Below are 20,386 nucleotides of genomic sequence, written 5' to 3'. Positions count from 1 at the left end.
AGAGATTATTTTTTACAAAATAGAAATTATCAAATGCATACACAACTATACATTCTCACCCATATTTGCTTCACAGAAGTGTAAAATGAACTTCGTAGGTAATGCCATTGTTAGTTTATGCATAGTTACCTGGAAAAAGAAGGGTTATCTAAGATATAATTCTCTGCTTTTGTTGGTCTTGGCCCTTTCTGCAGGTTCAGACACAAAAATGTTGCCTTCCTTCTCCCATTTTTGCTGAATTCATTTTGTTGGCTTTAGGACTCTGAGAACTTTAACACTGCTAACTTCAGTAGGCATGTAAACATGTCTCAGGCCTTCCACTGCAGAGCCTTTGTGTGCAGTTTTAAACTGTCATTTTGACACAGCAAGTTAACCTACTTGCTAGGCCCAAACCTTCCTCTGCATTACATGTAAAGTCACCCCCTGATGTAGGCCTTAGGCAGCTCTACAGGCAGGGTAAAGTGTATTTAAAAAGTAAGATATATACTTTTAGGTTTTTCATGTCCTGGTAGTGAAATTCTCTTAAATTCATTTTCAGTATTGCAAGGCATATCTCTTTCATGGGTTTACATTGGGAATGCCTTAAAACATCATTTAAATGTTGTTTCCAATTAAGTTGGATTTTAAACTGTAATTCTGAAAATTCCACTTTGAGAAAGTTTGCATTTTATTACTTTAACCATTCTGTGCTTCTGCCGGTATCTGAATACACGTCAAGGGTGGGTGACGCCTGGGCTTGGTGCATTCTGTCTAAACAGTCACACAAAAGGGACCTGGGATGTGACACTCACATCCTGAAGGCCCATCACCAGGCTGATGGGCCTTCCTGAGCTTGATTGGAAAGGAGGAGCTGAAACTTGCCCTTGACTAGGGCTGTGCCTGTCCTCACACAAAGAACTGCATGTCCCCCTGTAGTGAGTTTAGAGGCAGTAAAGGCCTTGTGTACTTCAAAGGCCTCTTGCAATTCTCCCCCATTTCAAAAGCACAACTGGGTATAAGTACTGGACCCCTAACACCACCAATTCAGTACACTTCTGGATCTGAGAACATTCGGTCAAAAAGAAGGAGTGCTGCGCTGCCAGGAGTGACTGTCACTTTGCTGAACTGCATTGCTGTGTTGGCCTGCTGCCTCTTGCCTGGGAGTGCGAAGTACTGGACCTGCATCTCTTCATTCTCCAAGAACTTAAGTGACTTCAAGGGCTTGCTGGCTTGCCTCCTGTTTTGAAGTCCCAGGGCCATCAGAGACTTGCTTCAACTCTGCTTTAGCTGCTGGTCTCTGCCAACTGTGAGTCCTGACCTGACAAGAGGTGCCAAATCCAGTGCTGGGCCTTGAAAGTGGGTTCTGCTGGTACTTTTCTGCAGAAATCAACGCAGTGACGACTTTGCGCCGATCGAAACCGACGCAGTGCCGTTTTGATACTGATGCAGTACCTCTTCAAGGACATCCCTGCATGGCTCCATGACGACAGAGAACCCAACTGCGAGGCTCTATAATAACGCATCTACCCAACTGCGTAGATCTGAATCGAGGCATCGAATCTTCAGCACTGACGCTTGCGCCATCCAAGGTACTTTCTAAGTATGCCCTGCATTGGTCCTTTAACCGGTCTGCTCTCCATAGTGTTCGGCCTGAACTTTGAATTAACCCCGGTCCGGATATACTTCAAATAACCCCGAAACACTATTTGCTTTTAAGTACTATATTGCAGTTCATTCTTTAAAAATTCGTATCTCAAGTTCTACTAATTGGAATTTTGTTGTCATTGTCTTGTTTTACTCATATAAATATTTTTTATTTTTCTAAACTTGTGTGCGGGCATTTTGTTGTGTTACTGCAATTTAAGTGTTGAATAAATACTTTACACATTGCCTCTTAAGTTAAGCCTGACTGCTCTGTGCCAAGCTACCAGCTTAATTTAAAGTGTGCATCTGACTTACTACGACTGGGATTGTAGTCCCTGCTTGAACAGGCTGCAAACCTTTGCCAACTAGAGACCGAATTTCTAACAGCCATAATTGTGGGCCCTGCATTAGGGTAGCACATTGTACTCAGGTTGTGCTGTTGAAACAGTTCTTTAAAGCACAGGCACTACAATAAAGCAAGGTAAGACAGCCACCTTAAGGAGCGCTCAGTTTTGAGGAGCACAGGTTACTAGTATTCATCTGGACCCTGGATATAGGGCCTTTCTTGGGAGCAATGGGCAAAATTGGCAGCATTGTGTGTACACATGTCACCGAAAATCCTAGTGCCTTCCCAACCTCCCTGCAGCAATGAGATGTGATCATAACAACACATTGCTGTTTTATGTATGTGCGTGGCATATCTACAGTGTGAACTTAGCCAGAAGTCAGCGACAAAGATGAGCATAAAGTCATGAATGATAGCAGAGGTAGCTGGTTTGTTGACGGTTAATACATTGTGATGCTATCGGTCACACAAGCATCTCACTTTGGAGTATGGCCATTAATGGACCAACTCTATAGCATTGACTGTCTTCCCAACCTTAATAGTAATTTCTCAAGATCTTTCCCTACCTTAATTACTAACTATTTATGGGTCCTGTGTGGTGATTATCATATACTTGATTCAGAAAAAATTAATAGTTATTAATGAATTGAGCTCCATGATTAAAGAGTGCACTCATAACTGGCACACTACAAAAAGAGGTCTGTAGGTATGAGTCTAAAGCTATTACGGTAAAGGATAAGTCTTCAGAGCAAACTGTAAGCAGCCAGTAACTGGGACTGATAGAACTCCTCAGGAAAAGAAGTCCCAAAACAGGTATGCAAATGCATATCTCCCTCCTCCGGAATTACATTTGGGCACAGATAGGTAGTATGTTTATATCCTTAATGTTTAGGTCATACGTAAGAAGGTAATGAGATACTTTCTTATTATTGTAGGAGAAAGCAAGGGTATTGAAAAATCTAAATATTAGACTTTTAATTTTAAATTGGATTCCATCCACTACTAGAGGCTAGTGAGGGGAGTTTTGAGCTGTGTGCTGTTCTACCAAGCCCAAAACCAGAAGGACTGTCACATTGTTCACCTTTTGAAGTCTGTGAATCTTTAGAATTTGCTGTTCTTTCCAAAAATGGCTTTGCTCGGTTTACTTATACTTTACATGGAGAGATAAGGAAGATTTGCACTGGGGTCTCTTTGGCTTACCCTTGAAATAACTAGATGGCACCCCCTCACAACTCGATTGCTTGTGATGAATCAGCCTTTTATGCTTACTTCTAAAATTGCTTTAATTTGTTAAATCGCTTCATTTGTTGTTTTATGGGCTAACCTGAAAATTCTCCAGTCAGAGCAAAGCTGAAAAATACCCAACTTCCTGCTATCCTGCCTATGTTTATGTTCTTAGATTTAAGAATACTTTTGCTTACCAGATCACTGAGATGGTTAAGCCATTGTGAATGACATAATTTGTCTTTTTCAGAGTTGTCATTGCTCAACTTCTACTCGTACCTATGGACATGGTATTTCACTTCCTTTAATTCGAATTTGAATGTGGACCTGAGACTTTCATGTCCTTATCTAGAATAGAACAATCTTTCACTGTTTAGCATCCCTTAGAAGGAAGAGCAATTCTTCTGCTTGCTGTCTCCTATTACTTTTTGTTCTTTTTTTGTGCATCGCACGGCAGTGTGTTTCTCCTATAAATTCCGCTGCAAAAGTGAGGACCACGTTTAGTTGTATCAGACCTCTTTTATAATATATTAACTTTTCTTGTTTGATTTTGCCCTTGTGTTCCTATAATGAGTAATATGCCATTTATGAGCGTGTGGTCACAGCAAAGGAGTCTTCAAGAGATAACTGAAACGTGAAACCGACACAAAATCTGGTAGCTTGCCCCGAAAAATGAAATGCTGGATAAATACTGAGTTTTCTAAGATTAATAAAAATTAAACTGGTTGCTCTAAAATTTGGTTGTGTTGAAAAGTAAATATGGGGTATCAGTCTTCAGGCAGAAACATAAATGTAGAATTTAACAAGGAGAAACATGGGACAGTGGTCATAATCTTTTTGAAGCCACTTAGAGGAATGTATATAACATCTTCTATTGGATCAGTAGTCTGTGCAACTATTTCAAGCTTGTGATAGAAGATCAGATATTTTCAATTTAGGTAGAATTTAGGCAGCCTAGCTCAGAAAGTGCTACATCATGCACATGGAACAGTGAAGAGGGATACAATACATGTCTATACGGCAGGGATTAAAGTAATAACTCTTATTGATGGAACTAGTATGGGTACCTAAGGATAAATCTGCATTAATTTAGATTCTGAGAATCATCACTACTTATTGAGGGGTGGTAAGGTAGGGCACTGACCCATGAGGCCTACCCAGAGAGTAAAATTACAGAGAGGTTACTTCTGTTTAGTAAGTAGAAACTCATTTTTCCAGGGGCCTCAAATAGTTGATAACATCCACCTCATGGTAGAAGATAAAGTATCTCATCGAAATAGTATGCCCATTCCCTTCTTCTTGGGAAACAGTATAATTCCATATACATGAAGAAGCATAGAGTGATTGCAATTGAAATTTAAAGACTGAGGGCCTGATATAGATCTCAGCAGATAGGTTACTCCATCACAACTGTGACAGATATCCTGGATTGTGAAATATATAAATCCCATAGTGTACAATAGGATTTATATTTCGGAGAACGGAATATCCATCACCCTTGTGATGGAGTAATCTGTCCACCAAAATCTAAATCAGGCCCCAGGAGCCACCAAGCCTGATCATAGACAAATACCGAAACCATGGGGATCAGTAAATAGCACATGTGTTAATTAACACTGAATATGAGTTTTTACCGTGCACCGTGTAATTGCTATCTAGTGCTTGTGTTAAATACCGAATGTGCGCTATTTACAGCATGTGGTAAATACCGAATGTGTTATTTAGCACATGTGCTAAATACCTCACCTAATGGATAGCACAACCAAACAACATCAGGAAATGCCCATTTTCAGGCTTTCAAAGTTCCTGGAGTGTGGAAATTAATCTTGTGAGAAGAGAAACAACCAGAGCAATATTCAAAAGGGCCTTAGGACCCGGGGTTGAATTTGGCAACTCCACATAACGAGTTCGGGACAAACTCTGCCAATTTTCACATGGTGGAAATTTTTGCTATGAGGCTCCAGAATTGCGAGCGAGATTTGGCGTACCCTAGCACCATTTTCTAATGCAGGTAGTCGCGAGCGGTTATGGTCAAAGGACTTCTTCTCAAGTAGATTTGCACGAGTAGACAGGTGTAGATCGTTGAGTAGGTTTTCTTCTCCAGTGGCAGCAAAATCAGCTCAAATGGTTCAGTTTGTGCTGAATTTTTAGCACTGCTCATGCTACTGCCGCTAAATTGCAGCACAATCAGCGTGACATGCATATCTTCTGCCCATTGGCAGAACTTCATGCCTTCTCGCAGAATTTTTATGCAACTATGTTGAATTACACAACTTCCCAAGTTCTGCCCACCCCTACTTAGGACACCCCAAAAGTACACTAATACCTCCTTCCTGTGTGTGAGTGTGCAGATATTTGTTTTGAATGGACAAAGCAACTTGAATCAAGACAAAGACAATATACTGCCATATTCTGATATCACTCAGTGATCACAAGAAGAAACCTGCCTAACATTTTCATCATGTACCCACTCCCAGGCAGGGATAAGAAGTATACGTTTATGGATCCTGACTAGGAGGTCCTGGCCAAAGAGGTGATAAGACACTATGACTGCCTAATGTGCCATCTCATGCTTAAGATGCCATCAACATCAAAAACAAGCATGCTTGTTAAAGGATATAATGGCAAAATCTATACTGAATCAACATATTCACATGATATTGAGAACACTAAAAGCAGGTTCTAAACCTTACAATTCAAGGTACTTATGCAAATGGCCACGGACAAGCACTAAAGCATGGCAACTGGTGATAGACCTACACCTCAGCTCTACCTCAAGCTGTGGGAAGAACCAATTATGGCAATTTCAACATGTTTGGAGTGGAAGACATGAAAGAAGGTTGTGAGCTCAGGGGAATCCAAGTTAGCAGCCACGAGATTTGTAATGGAAGTAGTGTAGTTGTTAAAAAGTAGACTTGACTGAGAAACATCATTTTTGGGAAGCGGGGCAGATATAATTTGCTACACATATTCACATTGATCCATGAATATGTTATATGGTTTAGAACTCTGTAATGGTACTTCTGACATTTATAGAAATTGCGCTACAACAATCATACTGCACTGTAATCTTGATGATGAACAATTGACTTGTCTGCCCAGTACTTTATGAGTGATGTGTTTTCACAGTACATCTAATCTTGCTTCCAATAAGCATCATAACATTCATTTCGTAAAGAGTACTTTGCACACCATTTCAGTATACACAGATCTACATCACACAGCATTTGCACATAAGTAGTGTGTTTCATTTTACGGTTTCAGCACACTTGTTCTTGTCTACCTGAGGTCACCACCTGTACACGAGTACAGCCAATTGACACAAGGATATCAGGAATTCCTGCTGTAGCACAGATGTTAGCTTTGCTGGCATTAGCTGTGTAACTGTCCAAGGGGAACTGTATATGCTGCTCACTCACTCTCTATAAAGCATTCATCACTAAGGGGCCGATTCCAATCCGGGTCGGAAAGGCACCGAATGCGATCCGGCCGGAAAAATTACGAGCCGTATGCGTGTTTTCCGCCCGACTCGTACAGATGTACGAGCGAGCAAGTATGATGTGAGCTACGTGGAATTCACCGACCGAGTCGTTTCTAGGTCCGAACCGCTCCGTACGTCTCGGTCGTAAGCTAACCGTGGCGTGCAATGGATGCGATTTTCGACCGAGCCAGTACGATGCACGCGTCGGACAGCCGGTGCGAGCCAGAGTGTCCGGCTCGCAAAACATCTGGGAAGTTGCCTTTGGGGGTCCACGTCGGACCCCCTGTCACCCCCAGCCCTACGACTCAGACACAGGGGGAGACCCAAGGGTCCCCCCAACATAAGCAGGTACGTTGCGGATGGCACTGACGCATACCCACTGTAGGGGGCGCCCTTGTGCGTGACGTACCCATTCAGTCAATGGGAGCCCATGTACGCGTCGTACAACCGGCTACCATTGACTTCTATGGGAGTCCGACCGAACCGAGTCCAGCAGCATATGGCCACATCGTACTCGCTCGGTCGGACTGCAGGACTCCGGCTCGATGGGTAAACACTCCGGATCCGTCTTGGTCGGAGAGCTTTCCGACCCGGATCGGAATCGGCCCCCAAGTAGAGTATTTTGCAAAGGTTGACTGAGAAATGCCACACACCAACCCTACTCTCTTCTGTGTAGTGCTTGTTGCAAAGAATTCTAGTACTTCTAGCATTTTCAGGAAGGGGGTGGCAGTGGGTCCCTATGTTGGGCTCCAGGATTTTCATAATAATTAAAATATATTTTGTATGTTGCCCATATCGAGCCTGTGTATCCTCTGAATCTCAAGCTGACTCATGTTTATGAGCTCAAGCTTTACTCAGTCAATCCAGGCTCTTATCATGCGTTGCTGTGCCATTTAAGGTCATTGATTGGTGGCCTGGCTACCTTCCTCATGCTGCATGGTTTGTTGGAGCAGAACATGGGTCTGGCATAGCATGATATAGTGGCCTAACTTTGCAGCATCCATTTTGGTGGACTGTAGAATGGCAGTGTGAGCTGCTACAATCAATCTGTGAGAGCTTCACCAGTCCCCGGTTGCTAATGTAGGTCTGGCCCTGTGTGTAGATGTGTGTGTGATATTTTATTATTTTCAGCTCAAACAGTGCATACAATGTGGTTTTTTTTGTATTATTGTGTTGGTCTTTGGAAGTTTCTACTGTTTTACAGCTTTAATTTATTTCTTTACACTTTCATTAATTTTTACCTGCTGCTTTTGACTTGAGGTATTTTAAGGTGGTATTTTCCACTGGGTTTTAATGACCTCTCATACTTGTAATTAGGTTTTATGTACCACATGCATTATTTTTCGCACATGATAATATTGCATGCGTTATGTGGTAACATGCTTTGCTCAACTTGTGATCTGACGTTTCATTATAGTCATACGCTATTTACCACAGCATGTGGTAATTACTACTATCCCTAACTCATAATCAGGCCCAAGTAGGATAGCAGAGCCCTGTAGAGATCCCCAGTGAGCTAAGGAGGCTTTAAATATGGACAAGGTTGCAGCTTCATATCAAATAGACTAATCCTGCCCTCAGAATTGTACCGCAGAAGGAGATGGTTAATGGAGTCAAAAGGTGCAGTTATATCTTTTACACTAAGATCCATGATCTTGTCACAATTGACTTTCATAGTTACTCAGTGAAAACAGCATAATATATTATTAAGAGCTATATTAAAATAAGTTATTTTGTTAATGACTTACTTGCGAATGTGGAGACCAGCTAGCACAAGCATGAAGTGTTACTCCTGCCCTCCTGTCCAACCCAGCAACTACGTGGAAAAAACAATGAATATGGGCCTGACAATTTAAGCAGGAATGCCCTGGAATTTTTTCCTCCATATTTGTGGCTGTCCTCACAGTTTTCATTGTGCACCATAGGTAAGATGCTGGGTGAGAGGCTGTTCAGCTCTCATGTTTCTAAATACTTTTGACATGGTGCAGAAGATTGCAAGACAACCCAGTGGGGCTGGAGCTACTTGAGCCAGACAACATCAATAGGATGCATCAGCTGATCTCTCCTGTGCATTGACCATAGTTTGTGGACCTCACTGAAAGGATGCTGACATTTTCGCCACATCAGAGGTACGCCTATAAATCAGTGAAGGATGAGCAACAGTTCCAGCGAAAAATGACGATGGTGCTGGCTCCCTCTACACAGAAGTTGCGGACAATCCAGCCAATAGGGGTGAAGGTGACAACTGACTTGGATTCATTCTCATCAATTTTCTTATCAAATGTCTTTTTCAAATATCTGCAAATAAGAGACTTCATGCAGAAGAAAGATCTACTTAGTCTAGTATATAACCCACTTTTGCACACTATTTCTAATGATGGAAATCAAACAATTTGGGCTGTAATATATTGGCTTGTTGGTTGACTGGGGTGTGGGCCCTGATCAAGCAGCAACCACAATCTTTGTCAGGGAGTGGCACAAGCCAACCCTAAATTAACTTGTGCTCATCGCTTTGGCAGCTTGGCACAGAGCAGTCAGGCTTATGTTAGAGGCAATGAATAAAGGATTTGTGCAGGGCTTCAAATAGTAATAAAGCGGCAACACCACATAAAAAGGATCCCACATCAAGTTAGAAAAATAGAACTTTCTTTAACATATAAAACAAGACCAAAACAACAAACATACAATCAGTAGACCTGGAGATTTGCAATGTTAAAGATTTTAGTGAACTAGCACCAAAAAGCACAACGCGCCAAATGTGGATATGTCGTTGAGCCGGACCAGGACAAAGTAAAGATCTTAGGCTGACCATGATAGAGCACAGGCCAGCTTTAGGGACCCAATTAGGCCCGCTGAACAGAATACCTGTAATCCAGGTTTGCGGAGCGTTGTTAGGATCCGTTTTGAAGATGCATCACACAGCCGAATCGATGCGTCGGTCCCAGGATGCAGCGAGGTTGCGATGCAGGGGACTGCATCGGCATTGAAGATCCCATCAAAGGGGCGTGTGATGTAAAGTCTGGCAATAGGGATGCAGAGCACAGTTGGGGCGATGTGTCAGTTCTGAGGAGCTGCAAGGCTGCGATGTTGAGTCCAGTGAAATCTTCAAGGCTGCCATCAGTGAGGGTCTGTGCTGAGTATGCACCGTGCAGCAGCGGTTCTGATGGAATGCCATGCAATGGGGTTCCAATCCATGCAGCAGCGAAGATGTGTCAGTTCTGCTCAGGGTTGCACTGCACAGCAGAGGAGATGTGACTGTTCTGGAGGGTCCAGAGAAGCTGAAGCTGATAGCACCTTAGGCCCGCTTCCAGGGGTCCAAGACTGGGGTGGCACCACTTGGCAGGGTGAACTCGTATATGGCAGAGTCCAGGTGCATGTGCAAGGCTATTGGAAGTGTGTTGTGTCCCTGAGGCTTCAGATCAGCAGGCCAGCCAACTAGCCCTTGAAGTCACTCTGGGGTCCTGGATGCAAGAGATGCAGGTCCTGTCCTTCTCACCCATGCAAGAGGACAGCAGGCATCCGGTCAGCACACAAGGGCAGCAGTCCTTGAGAGCAGTAGTTCAGAAAAGTGGCAATCCTTCCAGCAGCACTGCAGTCCTTTTCCTGGCAGAGTATCCACAGCTCCATAAAAATACTTAAGTTGGTGTCTGAGGTCCACTATTTATACCCAGTTGTGCCTTTGGAGTGGGAAGAAGCTTCAAGAGGCATGCCTTTGAAGTGCCCAGTGGCTAGGCCTTACTTGCCCCGGCTGCAGACTAACTAAAGGAGGTATGCAGCCCTTTGTCTGGAGGGAGGATACAACCTATTCAAGTGTAAGTGGAGCTGTGCCCATCTCCTCCCTCCCACCCTGCCAGCGATGGCCAATCCAGGCACACACAAGCTTTCTATTATATGTGGCCACCTAAGGACCAGACTGGGGTGGCGGGCCCCCTAAGGGGGCATCAAGTGCTCCCGGGAGGGTTGGGGGGGCAGGCTCTGGCCAAAAGAAGCATTATGCTGATAACAGTGCTTTGCTTTAAGCTGAAAAAAATGAGTGGCAGTAAGCCGCTCTGTAATTGGCCATCACTAACATGTTTTGTCATTTATATCCTAGCTGGGAGCATCTGTCAAAAGAGAAGGGACTCCAAATATTCTTCAAAACCTCCACTTCTGATAATCGCACTGCGGATACTTGTATGCATCTGTAAGGCCTGCCTGACCTGTATAGTATGTTTGGCAATCATGTATTTGATTGTATTTTTTTTTAAAGGAACCAAATTTAACTCCAATGTTTAAATAGGTGAAGACATATTTAAACATTTCCAATTTAATGCAATAATTGTGCTAAATTCTGAGGGGGCCTGATGATTTTTTGTTTTTCACTGGGGGTGGTGGGGGCGCAGCTGTAAAAAGTTTGAAGATCACTGATCTAGGAAGAGTACAAAGCCCAATTGTCAAATACACCCACTCATGTGACACGGAGTCGTGTTGCAGACACCAAATGGCTAAGGCAGAAAAATGCCAACTTTCGAACAGTACTGTGAATCAAGAGCCGCCATTTAATCTATGGGAATCTGGGCTAGCAATTCTTCAAATCCACAATGGTTCTCATTGGTATCATTCAAATCTTTTGTCAGCCAATGCATTGAGTGCGAACATCCATTTTAGCTCACAAATGTTAAAATGATTTGAATGATACCAATGAGAACCTGTGTGAATTTTCAAAAAGTGTCATTTTCAAAATTGCTATTTAAAATCTGACCAACATAAATTTGGATTTCTCATTACAACTCCAAAGACAGCAAACACAAGCTAGGTATGTGTTCTCATTTGGAAATGACAGCTTATTACATTTAGTAAGGTAGCTCCAATGTTATCCTATGGGAAAGGTCGATACTTGCAGTAGTGAACAAATAGTTTTAGAGTTTTTCACTACTAGGACATATAAAACTTAAAAGAAGATGTCCTACTTTTTAAATATATTGGAGGAGTTTAGTAAGGGATGAGTACAGATTGGAGAGGTTTAGGGAGGGATGTGTACACACCCACAAAAGAGTAAACCCATTACTATAGTTACTAGCTTAAAGGGGACCCAAAATGGTAGTAAATAACACCAGCACAGAGTAAGTTCAGCACAGTCAATCACTGGTACTGCAACACATTCCCATAGATTTCAATGGGTTAGGTACTTAAAATAAAAGCCCAAGGTAAATAATGTTAAATCAAATTAAATTAAATTAATTATTTACACTTTTGACTAACTTTACACTCAGAGTTTGCGAGTAGCCAAAAGTAGTAAAGTTACTCAAAAGTGTGAGAGTAAACTTACATGTATAAATCACTCACAGATGTAACATATATTTGTGAATAGTCCAGTTCGAGCATATTATAGAATCTTTTGTGAGGGTTAAAAAGAGAATACTGATATTCAAGCAGATTATAGGCTTTGTTACACAGCATATAAAGTAGATACATGTAGTCGACAAAGCAATTTTGGCTGCCACGAGGCCACCAAGAGGATTTTGGATACAATATATTTGTTTGCAACCTATCCATGCTTGCAGAACTACCATCGACAAATATTTCATGTATTATATGAGCTATTACACACATGAGACCTCATTTCCTACGCAACTTGGGCACAGATAATGTGAAAACGATTAGTGGACACTCTGAATCAATATTTGTGGCCATTGTAATTGCTCAAATATGTATTGCTACAGATCCCCCAGTGGTGAACCCCATATGTAGCTAACTTCCAGAAATGTGGCCAGATAGAGAGGTCAAAGATTTGGCAACACTTGAATTATTGATTGGTTAAAATCACGAATCTTTTACATGAACAGCGCTGAACATAAGGCAAGATTATCTTTATGTATTTTTTTTCTCTTGTCCACTTCCAATTAAAAAAGTTGGTAAAATATTACTGTTTACAGTCTCACTTCTGACACCACGTTGAAAATTATCAAAACGAGAATGACACTTGTGATACTTTCAACATAAAGATTACTAATGTTGTTGCAGCTGCTGAATTTATACCTTTGCTTGGAAAACGTCGAAGAGTGGACTGAAAATATATATAAATATAGGACTGATAGTAGTGTATTTTTGTAGTCAGCTGTCAAAACGTGACTGTAACCCAATGGGCTCCACATTATCGTAGCTAGTCATGCATTTGCATGTTTCCCACACTACATGACCTCCAAGTTAGATAAGATTTTGCAATCAAAGGAACTATGGGCATATTTATAAAACAATGTCAGAGCGAGGTGCTACGCCAAATTTGGCAATGCCGCATTCTGACATTTGTTAAACGTAGGGATGCACCGTATTCACAAGAGTATGGTGCACCCCTGTGTTTCCCCTAGCGCTGGCGCATATCAAGCTGCCTTGCCCCAGTGCAGGTACCCTGCACCATGGAGCAAGGGTGCCTGTGCTGCAGGGGCGATTGTTGATATGCAGGAACTGACACCTTCCTGCACATAAACATTGAATATTGGCGATTTGCTCTTTCTATGTGTGCTGCATTCTGCAGCACACATAAAAGAGCAAAAACCAAGGAGAAAATGAATAATTTCTCCTCGTATCCCCATGCTAAGACCAGGTATTCACTGGCCTTAGTTTTTGGTGCTGCCTCAGCCACGTAAACATGGGGCAGCATAAATTAACAGTGGCTGTTGCAGTGGAACGGTCACTGAAACACCCATTGCACGCCCCTTTGCCAGAGAGGACTGCGGCAGAAAGGGGCATATTTCAAGGTGGCATTAAGCCACGTTAAGTGGCTTAATGCCACCTTGTAAAATGGGAAATGGCACTACGCCACCGGATCATCGCAAAAAAACAAGTCTTCTGTGGCAAATGCAGCTTGTAAATATCCCTCTATATATTTTTGATGGTCTATTCCCCCATTTCAGAGCTGTGCTTTTGTAGCCCCTGTTCTTTAGCCACAAGTGGGCTGGTAATCATGCAAGTTAATGCACATCCGAAATTGTCAATACCATTTGAATCAATAATTCTGCAAGTTTAATAAGTGTCTCCACACTGATCCATTCATGTTTTTATCTCTAGCTGGATTTTTAGCCTGATGTTTTGGCTGCTTTCAGCAGACAGAATGCCTGGATAAATAATTTCTGGCGGTTTGTGTTCACACATAAATTGTGATTTCCAATGGAGTTATTAACCCTCATTAATGGCTGCATTGGGAACTATGGGCCATTAGTGACAAATGTCTTCAGTAGTTCTGATTAGGGTGTGGAGGTGTCATGGAGTACATTTGTGGTGGCAGATGTGGGCTTTTGCTGATTACGTGCTGCTGCCCCCCCCCCCCTGTGTCAAGCTGCCCTGCCAACAAAAAGGTGATCTGACCCTTGCTTCTTCCTGATCATAACGTTTCAACATGTCACCTTCCAATCTGCAAAGTACTTTCACCATACCTAAATTGATTAATTGACGTCTGCATGGGCATGATATAAAATGGCTATTAGTAGTTTCATTACCCTTTATAGGTCTTATCTACAGACTGGTTAACCATAATCAGTATAGTCAGTAAAACTTTAGATGGGGCTTTGAATTAAACATCTTCCTCACCAATAAATGGCTTTTTTGTCTAAGTTCTGTGCAAACCTGTTCGATGAACGTTTGGTTTCAGCATGTTTTGCTGTATCCTTCCATTGCTGGTGGAAGGCATTACAGTTCATAAGGGCCTAGTTTCTATTCATCACACATTTTCTCCACCTCACCCTCTTGCCTTCTCTCTGTGCATAAACCTTATCCCCACCTTGGTTGCTCCCTAGTTTCGATTCTCTCCCTTCTGTCGATGTCCCCTGATATCGATGGAAAACCATCTTTGATTTTGAAACTAGTCTAGGGTGGCCACCTGATTCTGCGCTTATGCTGTCACCGACCACCACATCTCAGAAAGCTTTTTTTATTAATGTTCATAAAACCGATTCCAAGATGGCCACTGTGCACAGGCTTCACAGCTATCTTGGAATAGCTTTTGTTTACATTAGCAAAGCCAGCAGACCTGCGCTTCATATCATGTGCAAGACCTGTTGGCTCTGCCATAGGCTGTTAAACTTGTAGCACATTTATTTGGTGGTTGTGACACACAGTATCTTTTTGTGATATGTGCCTCTGAGGGAGACTTCATTACAATGTGTCTCATTAGCCCCAAACAGTCTTGTCCAGATTCTTTACAAATCTTCCCCCAGGCAGTTGTTTTGATGCAATGGAAAAACACAGGATTAACTTCACAACCATTTACTTGCACAAAACAATTTGATGATCCATGTCTAATCTGGCAAACAACCTCTCCCTCAGTATAAGAAGCACACCAGTCTGCCTCACTTTAAAGAACAAACTCCAAGACAAAACAGATTGTTAGCTAGCTATCCGGTCTCATTAAACCGCCTGAATCTTACCTCATTGTATAATCTCATCTGCTTGTCATTGAATAACATGAAGATTTTGTGGCTATACTGGCTCTATTTTGGTCTATTTTTGTTAAGTTGAAAATATAGAGATGATCTCTGTTATGCAATGGAACAGGTACTGTGTGATTTTGTTAGCTAACTCTTTCATCATGAGGGACAAATGGGATATGTTAGTCAAACATGATTCCAAGATGTTTGGCTGTCGGTAATGCTCAGGAAAGAAGGTTATGGAGCTGTGATCAAGAAATTGTTGTTCCTTAGAAATTCATTAGATATTCATGTGAGCAGCTGAATTCTTTGTAAGTAATGGGGTCATCCACAGTGGCATAGTGGCATAGACTTCATCTCCTAGAGTGTTTTGAGTCTTGTAGCCAGGTTTGCGCTACACAAATCTGCATACATACATTCACATACACGTTAAGGTTCTGCATTATGACTTAGGATTGATCAGTCTTGTCAAAGGCAAGGGGTATTTTTTTAATTTAACAGATAGTCCATTCTGTTTTCTGAGATGGACAGAACTCTGATTGCATGGTGAGTTGGTACATGTTTTATCATTTTGGAGAGTGAGAACAGGCCCAAATTGGTGCTTTCAGGAGAGTCCACCATTGTTTGTGGAGGGAATTGCTTGTGAAGGAGCTCTGTGGAATTCCCTGTGAAAGGGAACTGCATCAGTGCCTGAGAAAACAAGGAACCAGGACTCCTTCCTAGAAGGCTAAGTAGATATTCATCAGCAACTCAAGTGCATCAAGCAGTAAGAATAAGACATTTTGTTGATAACCCCTACAAACTGGTAAGACTGTGTTGGAGATCATTAAACACTTTCAAATCATTAACTATTAGATGCGACAGAACCATTTCAATCTACAATCAAAAAAAATCCACTGTGTTATGCTCAACAGCCACCTACATGCCCTTTAGCATAGGAATGTGTTGCAGTTCTAACTCCTAGTTAGCTGCTGGGAAGATGCAAAGACTACTTTCCACTGGTTCCATGCCGGGATACTGTATAAAAGTTAATTGACATTCCCCTTTTCTCATATGTCATCCAACCTTTTGTAAGAGCTGATTATTGAGGAGGATTGCCAGAGTGAAACAAGTATATAAAAGTAATTTATTGAGCTTCTTAATTTAGCATGACATTGTGAAGTGTAGCTCAGATGTGTAGTGAGAGTATTGCTTATTTGGCGGAGAGGGTGGGGTGGCCAAAAAAGCACTTGAAACAGTACACTACTCCTCTCCTGGCAGACATATTTAATGTTCCATTTTGTTAGTCTGCTTTTTGGAGTTACTTCTACCCCTACAGCTCAGGTTGTGCTGGGGTCCATGTGGGACAATAGCTGGGGAAAGACTTAAAACATCTGGCACCAGCCAGCTCAGACCACTGGAAGACACTTTTAGCATGAAGAAGAGGAGCAACAAGGTTATACAGGCTCCTTTGAGACCTGGTGTTGTCTTGAAAGCCAGTCAGAAACCACAATAGCTATGGTGGTGTTCCACTTGAGGAATGCACAAGTTTACTATTTTTACGCCTGTCCCTAGATCTTAAAGGGCTGCCCACTGCCTGTGATCTATGCCTTTGAACTGGACTGGTAATGTTTTCCTTTTCTGTCGTAGCTGATTTTTTCTTTTTGCTTCCTGCCGAAGGTTTCCCTGCCCCTCCAAGGGTCACTTGCTTACTGCCAGTTATGACCTGGGTCAGGCCGGCATCTTCCCACCCTTTACTTTTCTACTATTGCTGACAGAGGAGCCAGAATCAGTTGTCTCACTTGCTATCTCTTCTTCTCTCTCTGTACCACTCTCTTACTAAGAATGGGATGGAGAGATGAGCAGCTACAGCTGGACCCGAGAGCCTCCACATGCCTCATGGGCCACCAAAGGCCTTCCTGGGGACTTCCCATGGAGGTGTTTAATGATGGTTGCACCAAGCTATTCTCTAGTCCCAGTGTTGAGTGTGAAATCCTTTGTCATGTTGGGTCATCCAGGGCACTAGCCCAGACTGAGGATGTGATCCAAGGATTGAGGAAAAGAGCAGCAATGTCAGCTCATGGGTTGGTCCCTCAGGCACTGGTCATCCCCAATTGAATAATCAATACAGCTCCGGGATGAAGTACAGATTTTCTTGGCCCAGTGGCCAAAGGGACCCGCCAGACACGGCCTGCACAGACATGCCAAACAAATGTAGATTTCCTTGGTCCCATTAGACCGTATTCCTTGCTTTGTTGGGTGCCTGGTGGCATGGACCAACCACCTGGAGTGAGTGTTTAGGATGTCCTTGCCTTTAAAATGTGTTGGTTCCTTTAGCTTATTTTCAATACATTTTCTTCACTGAAGGAAAGCTTTAAGACCTGGCATCCTGCCACAATCACCTGGTAGCTCCTTGGCCCAGAGACTTCCAAAATCAGCATCTCAAAGCTGTGCAAGCCGGACTACTCTATCTGCTGGCACTTCTCAACCCCAAGACTTCCTGGCCACTTGCTTGCCACCTGATGTCATATGCAGGAGTCAGGGGTACCCCTTACAAGAGCACCGCCAGACAAGACTGGTCCAAAGATATTCCAAGAGAACCTTCTGCTTAAGGTTACCCAGCAAGTCCACCATTTACTGTCCCCCAGAGAGAGAGTGAGGAAAGCTATTCCACTGGCACTGTCCACAAAGTTCTAGAATGTCTCCAGGTAGGACTTTGTTTTGATGTACCCTTTTATCAACTTCTGTGGTTCCCTCTTTTTTCCAATCGTCTGCCATTGTTCATGTATTTAAAAGTGGAGTTAAATAGTTCTAGAAGGCAGGTATCATTGCCAATCCGGAGATGCCACATCCCCCCTCTGGCCCGACAGACTCTTGCAGTTAGCATCCCACATGATGGCCGAGACCCTGCACAGCATCATGGTTATTTTCAAAATGGCAGAATCAAGATGTTGTCTCAAAGAGCTCTTTCTGTATCTTAACTCTACTCCTAACTGAACGAACACTGGTACATTCCCTCTAAGATTTCAAAGAGAACCCCTGAAGCAATTTGTGCCAGAGTTCGCAAGTTCCCACTTTGTCCAGGTGAGAATGGAATACCTAGGCATGTCAGTTTGTCTCCATTCTCTTTCCTAGCTTATGTGAAGGCTAATCACATCTGAATGGGCCTATTTTCCATGAGCAGCTTAGAACTACCAGCTGGCCAGCACAGTAAGTGACTTGCCTAGCAGGATAGTTCAAAACAAAAATCTCGTAATGGCTAACTCAAGGAAATATTGAAAACAAAAACGAGAAGCATGATGGAGTGCAACTATGGCCAATTTAAAACAATGTTTCTACTCTGAACCTATTAAAACATAGGAGAGGTCATGTATATGTCAAGTCAATCCAAGCATAGCTTTTCATACAGTTGTCACCCAAAGTGTAAACATTGTGAGGCACTACAGAATCACACTTAAGTCAAAAAGAAAGGAACCCTTTCTTGTTTAATGCAAATTAAATTGCAGTGTCAGCACAGGCCATAGCCCATGTACCCAGAGTCTGATCCTGAACAAGCTACTTGTGCACAGATATGATGGTGAATCAGGCAGCAGCCTACCTCACTCAGTCTGCACAAGTGTGAATAAGGGTTTTCATGGGTGTTCCTGGCCTAATACCCCAGCTGTGCAGTAGTGGATCTTAATTTAGAAGGCGTTTATCATTCAAATCCATTTCAGCAGAAGCTTACTGTGGGTGAGACTTAATTTTGGTGTCACACTCAAGACAGAGATCGAAAAACTAGGCATCCAGAATCAAACATCTGAGGAATTAAGTTGGGCAGATCTACTTCCTAACAGGACCACTAACTCATTTTCAACACAGCTGCTTTACAATGGATATTGGATTGCTAGCGGTACTAGAATGGAAATTTGGTACATACATTTAAATTATTGGGAATATTGAGTGTAAAGTTGTTTCCATGTCAATTCACTTATTCTGGATGAGGTAAGTACTGTTCATCTCAACATCTTTCACCATCAAGTTCTGCCTGAGTTGACACTGAGATTCTCTTAGTAGGGCAGTTTCTGTTTCTTCTGCATATGTGGTTGTCAGTTACATTGTTTCACATCTCCTCTTATACATGAATTTGAAGCAATTCTAAAATGAGTAAAATCCTCTATTTTACTGAAGCACAATAAAAAAACTCAAGTTGAATATTTAATTTTGATCAATCCGTTTGAGACAATATTATTTCTACACAAAGACTGTGCTTCCTCAGATTATAAAATCTGGCCCAGTAGGACCTTCCATTCATTGAAAGTCCTGAGATGCTTCAATAGACAGAACATGAGTAAAGTTAAATGACACAGTAGGTGAAGTATAATTTTCCACTCTCTCCTCCTCAAATAATTAACCTTATTTGTTTATTTTATAGACAACTTTGTGTTCCCTAATGATGGACTAGACAAGTGCCTGGTTTTTGCTTTCTGTTCAAGTGTCCCAGAATGATGGCTCAGTAGGGGACTCCCTCAGTCCTTAAGTCTAGTTTTAATTATAACCAACATAGCTAATAGCATTTTCCCATTAAACCATAGTCCTATTACTTTACATAACACAAGCAGAGGAAATCTCAAACAACACAAAAATGAATGTATTCAATTGCTTCATATAATACTCAGAATATACATTTGATAGGGGCATAAATGATACCCTTGCACATTCTTCTTGATCCACATAGGTTCTCTGATGCTACTGTTGGGGCACTAGCAGTTTATGGGGGGATCATTTCTTGACCCATAATGTTTCAATTATGCATTTGCTTTGCAATCCATTGCAATTCAATGCCATGTATTAAAACCTTCAAATGTAAAGTATATGCCTTGTAGTGTGGCCTGCACTGTATTTTAATAACTTTTCACCAATCATCAAACAAAATATTCATTAGACACAGGGCACGATTCCCAAACGTTAATCTACAGGCATGCATTTTCACACACTGGCAGATTTACATCTACTAGTAGGAGCATTGTGCCCTCACCCACTTACAAGACATAGCGAAAGCCTGAGGCAAATAATACACTCCTGACAAACATTGCTATCGGGGGCACTTGAACAGAACTAACACACTCAGGTCTGCGCTCTTCCCCTTGTCTTAGAAGACTTTGTGAATGTCAGACATCAGTTGAAGTTGTGATGTGTTGTTTTTTTTCTGTGTGTGGGTTGTATTCTGGAAGTACGGAATATTTTATACCTTACTGTCATAGCCAAAATATTAAGGGCAAAAATATTAAAAGGCAAATGCATATAAAGAAGTATAAATTTACTTTTCTAACTTCATGTCAACTTACCTTG

The 20,386-nt window shown here is 42.1% G+C and overlaps 1 protein-coding gene across 2 annotated transcripts in view; it reads left to right on the top strand.

Moving 5' to 3' along the window:
* Positions 1 to 20,386, top strand: part of NYAP2 (neuronal tyrosine-phosphorylated phosphoinositide-3-kinase adaptor 2) — a 956,845-nt gene that overhangs the window by 349,551 nt on the left and 586,908 nt on the right. The gene's annotated exons all lie outside the window — the stretch shown is intronic.

The sequence above is a fragment of the Triturus cristatus genome, chromosome 11 (assembly GCF_964204655.1).
Source record: "Triturus cristatus chromosome 11, aTriCri1.1, whole genome shotgun sequence".
In the NCBI taxonomy this organism is placed as follows: Eukaryota; Metazoa; Chordata; class Amphibia; order Caudata; family Salamandridae; genus Triturus; species Triturus cristatus.
The sequence above is the reverse complement of the archived record's forward strand: the minus strand, read 5'-3'. Positions and strand labels throughout refer to the sequence as shown.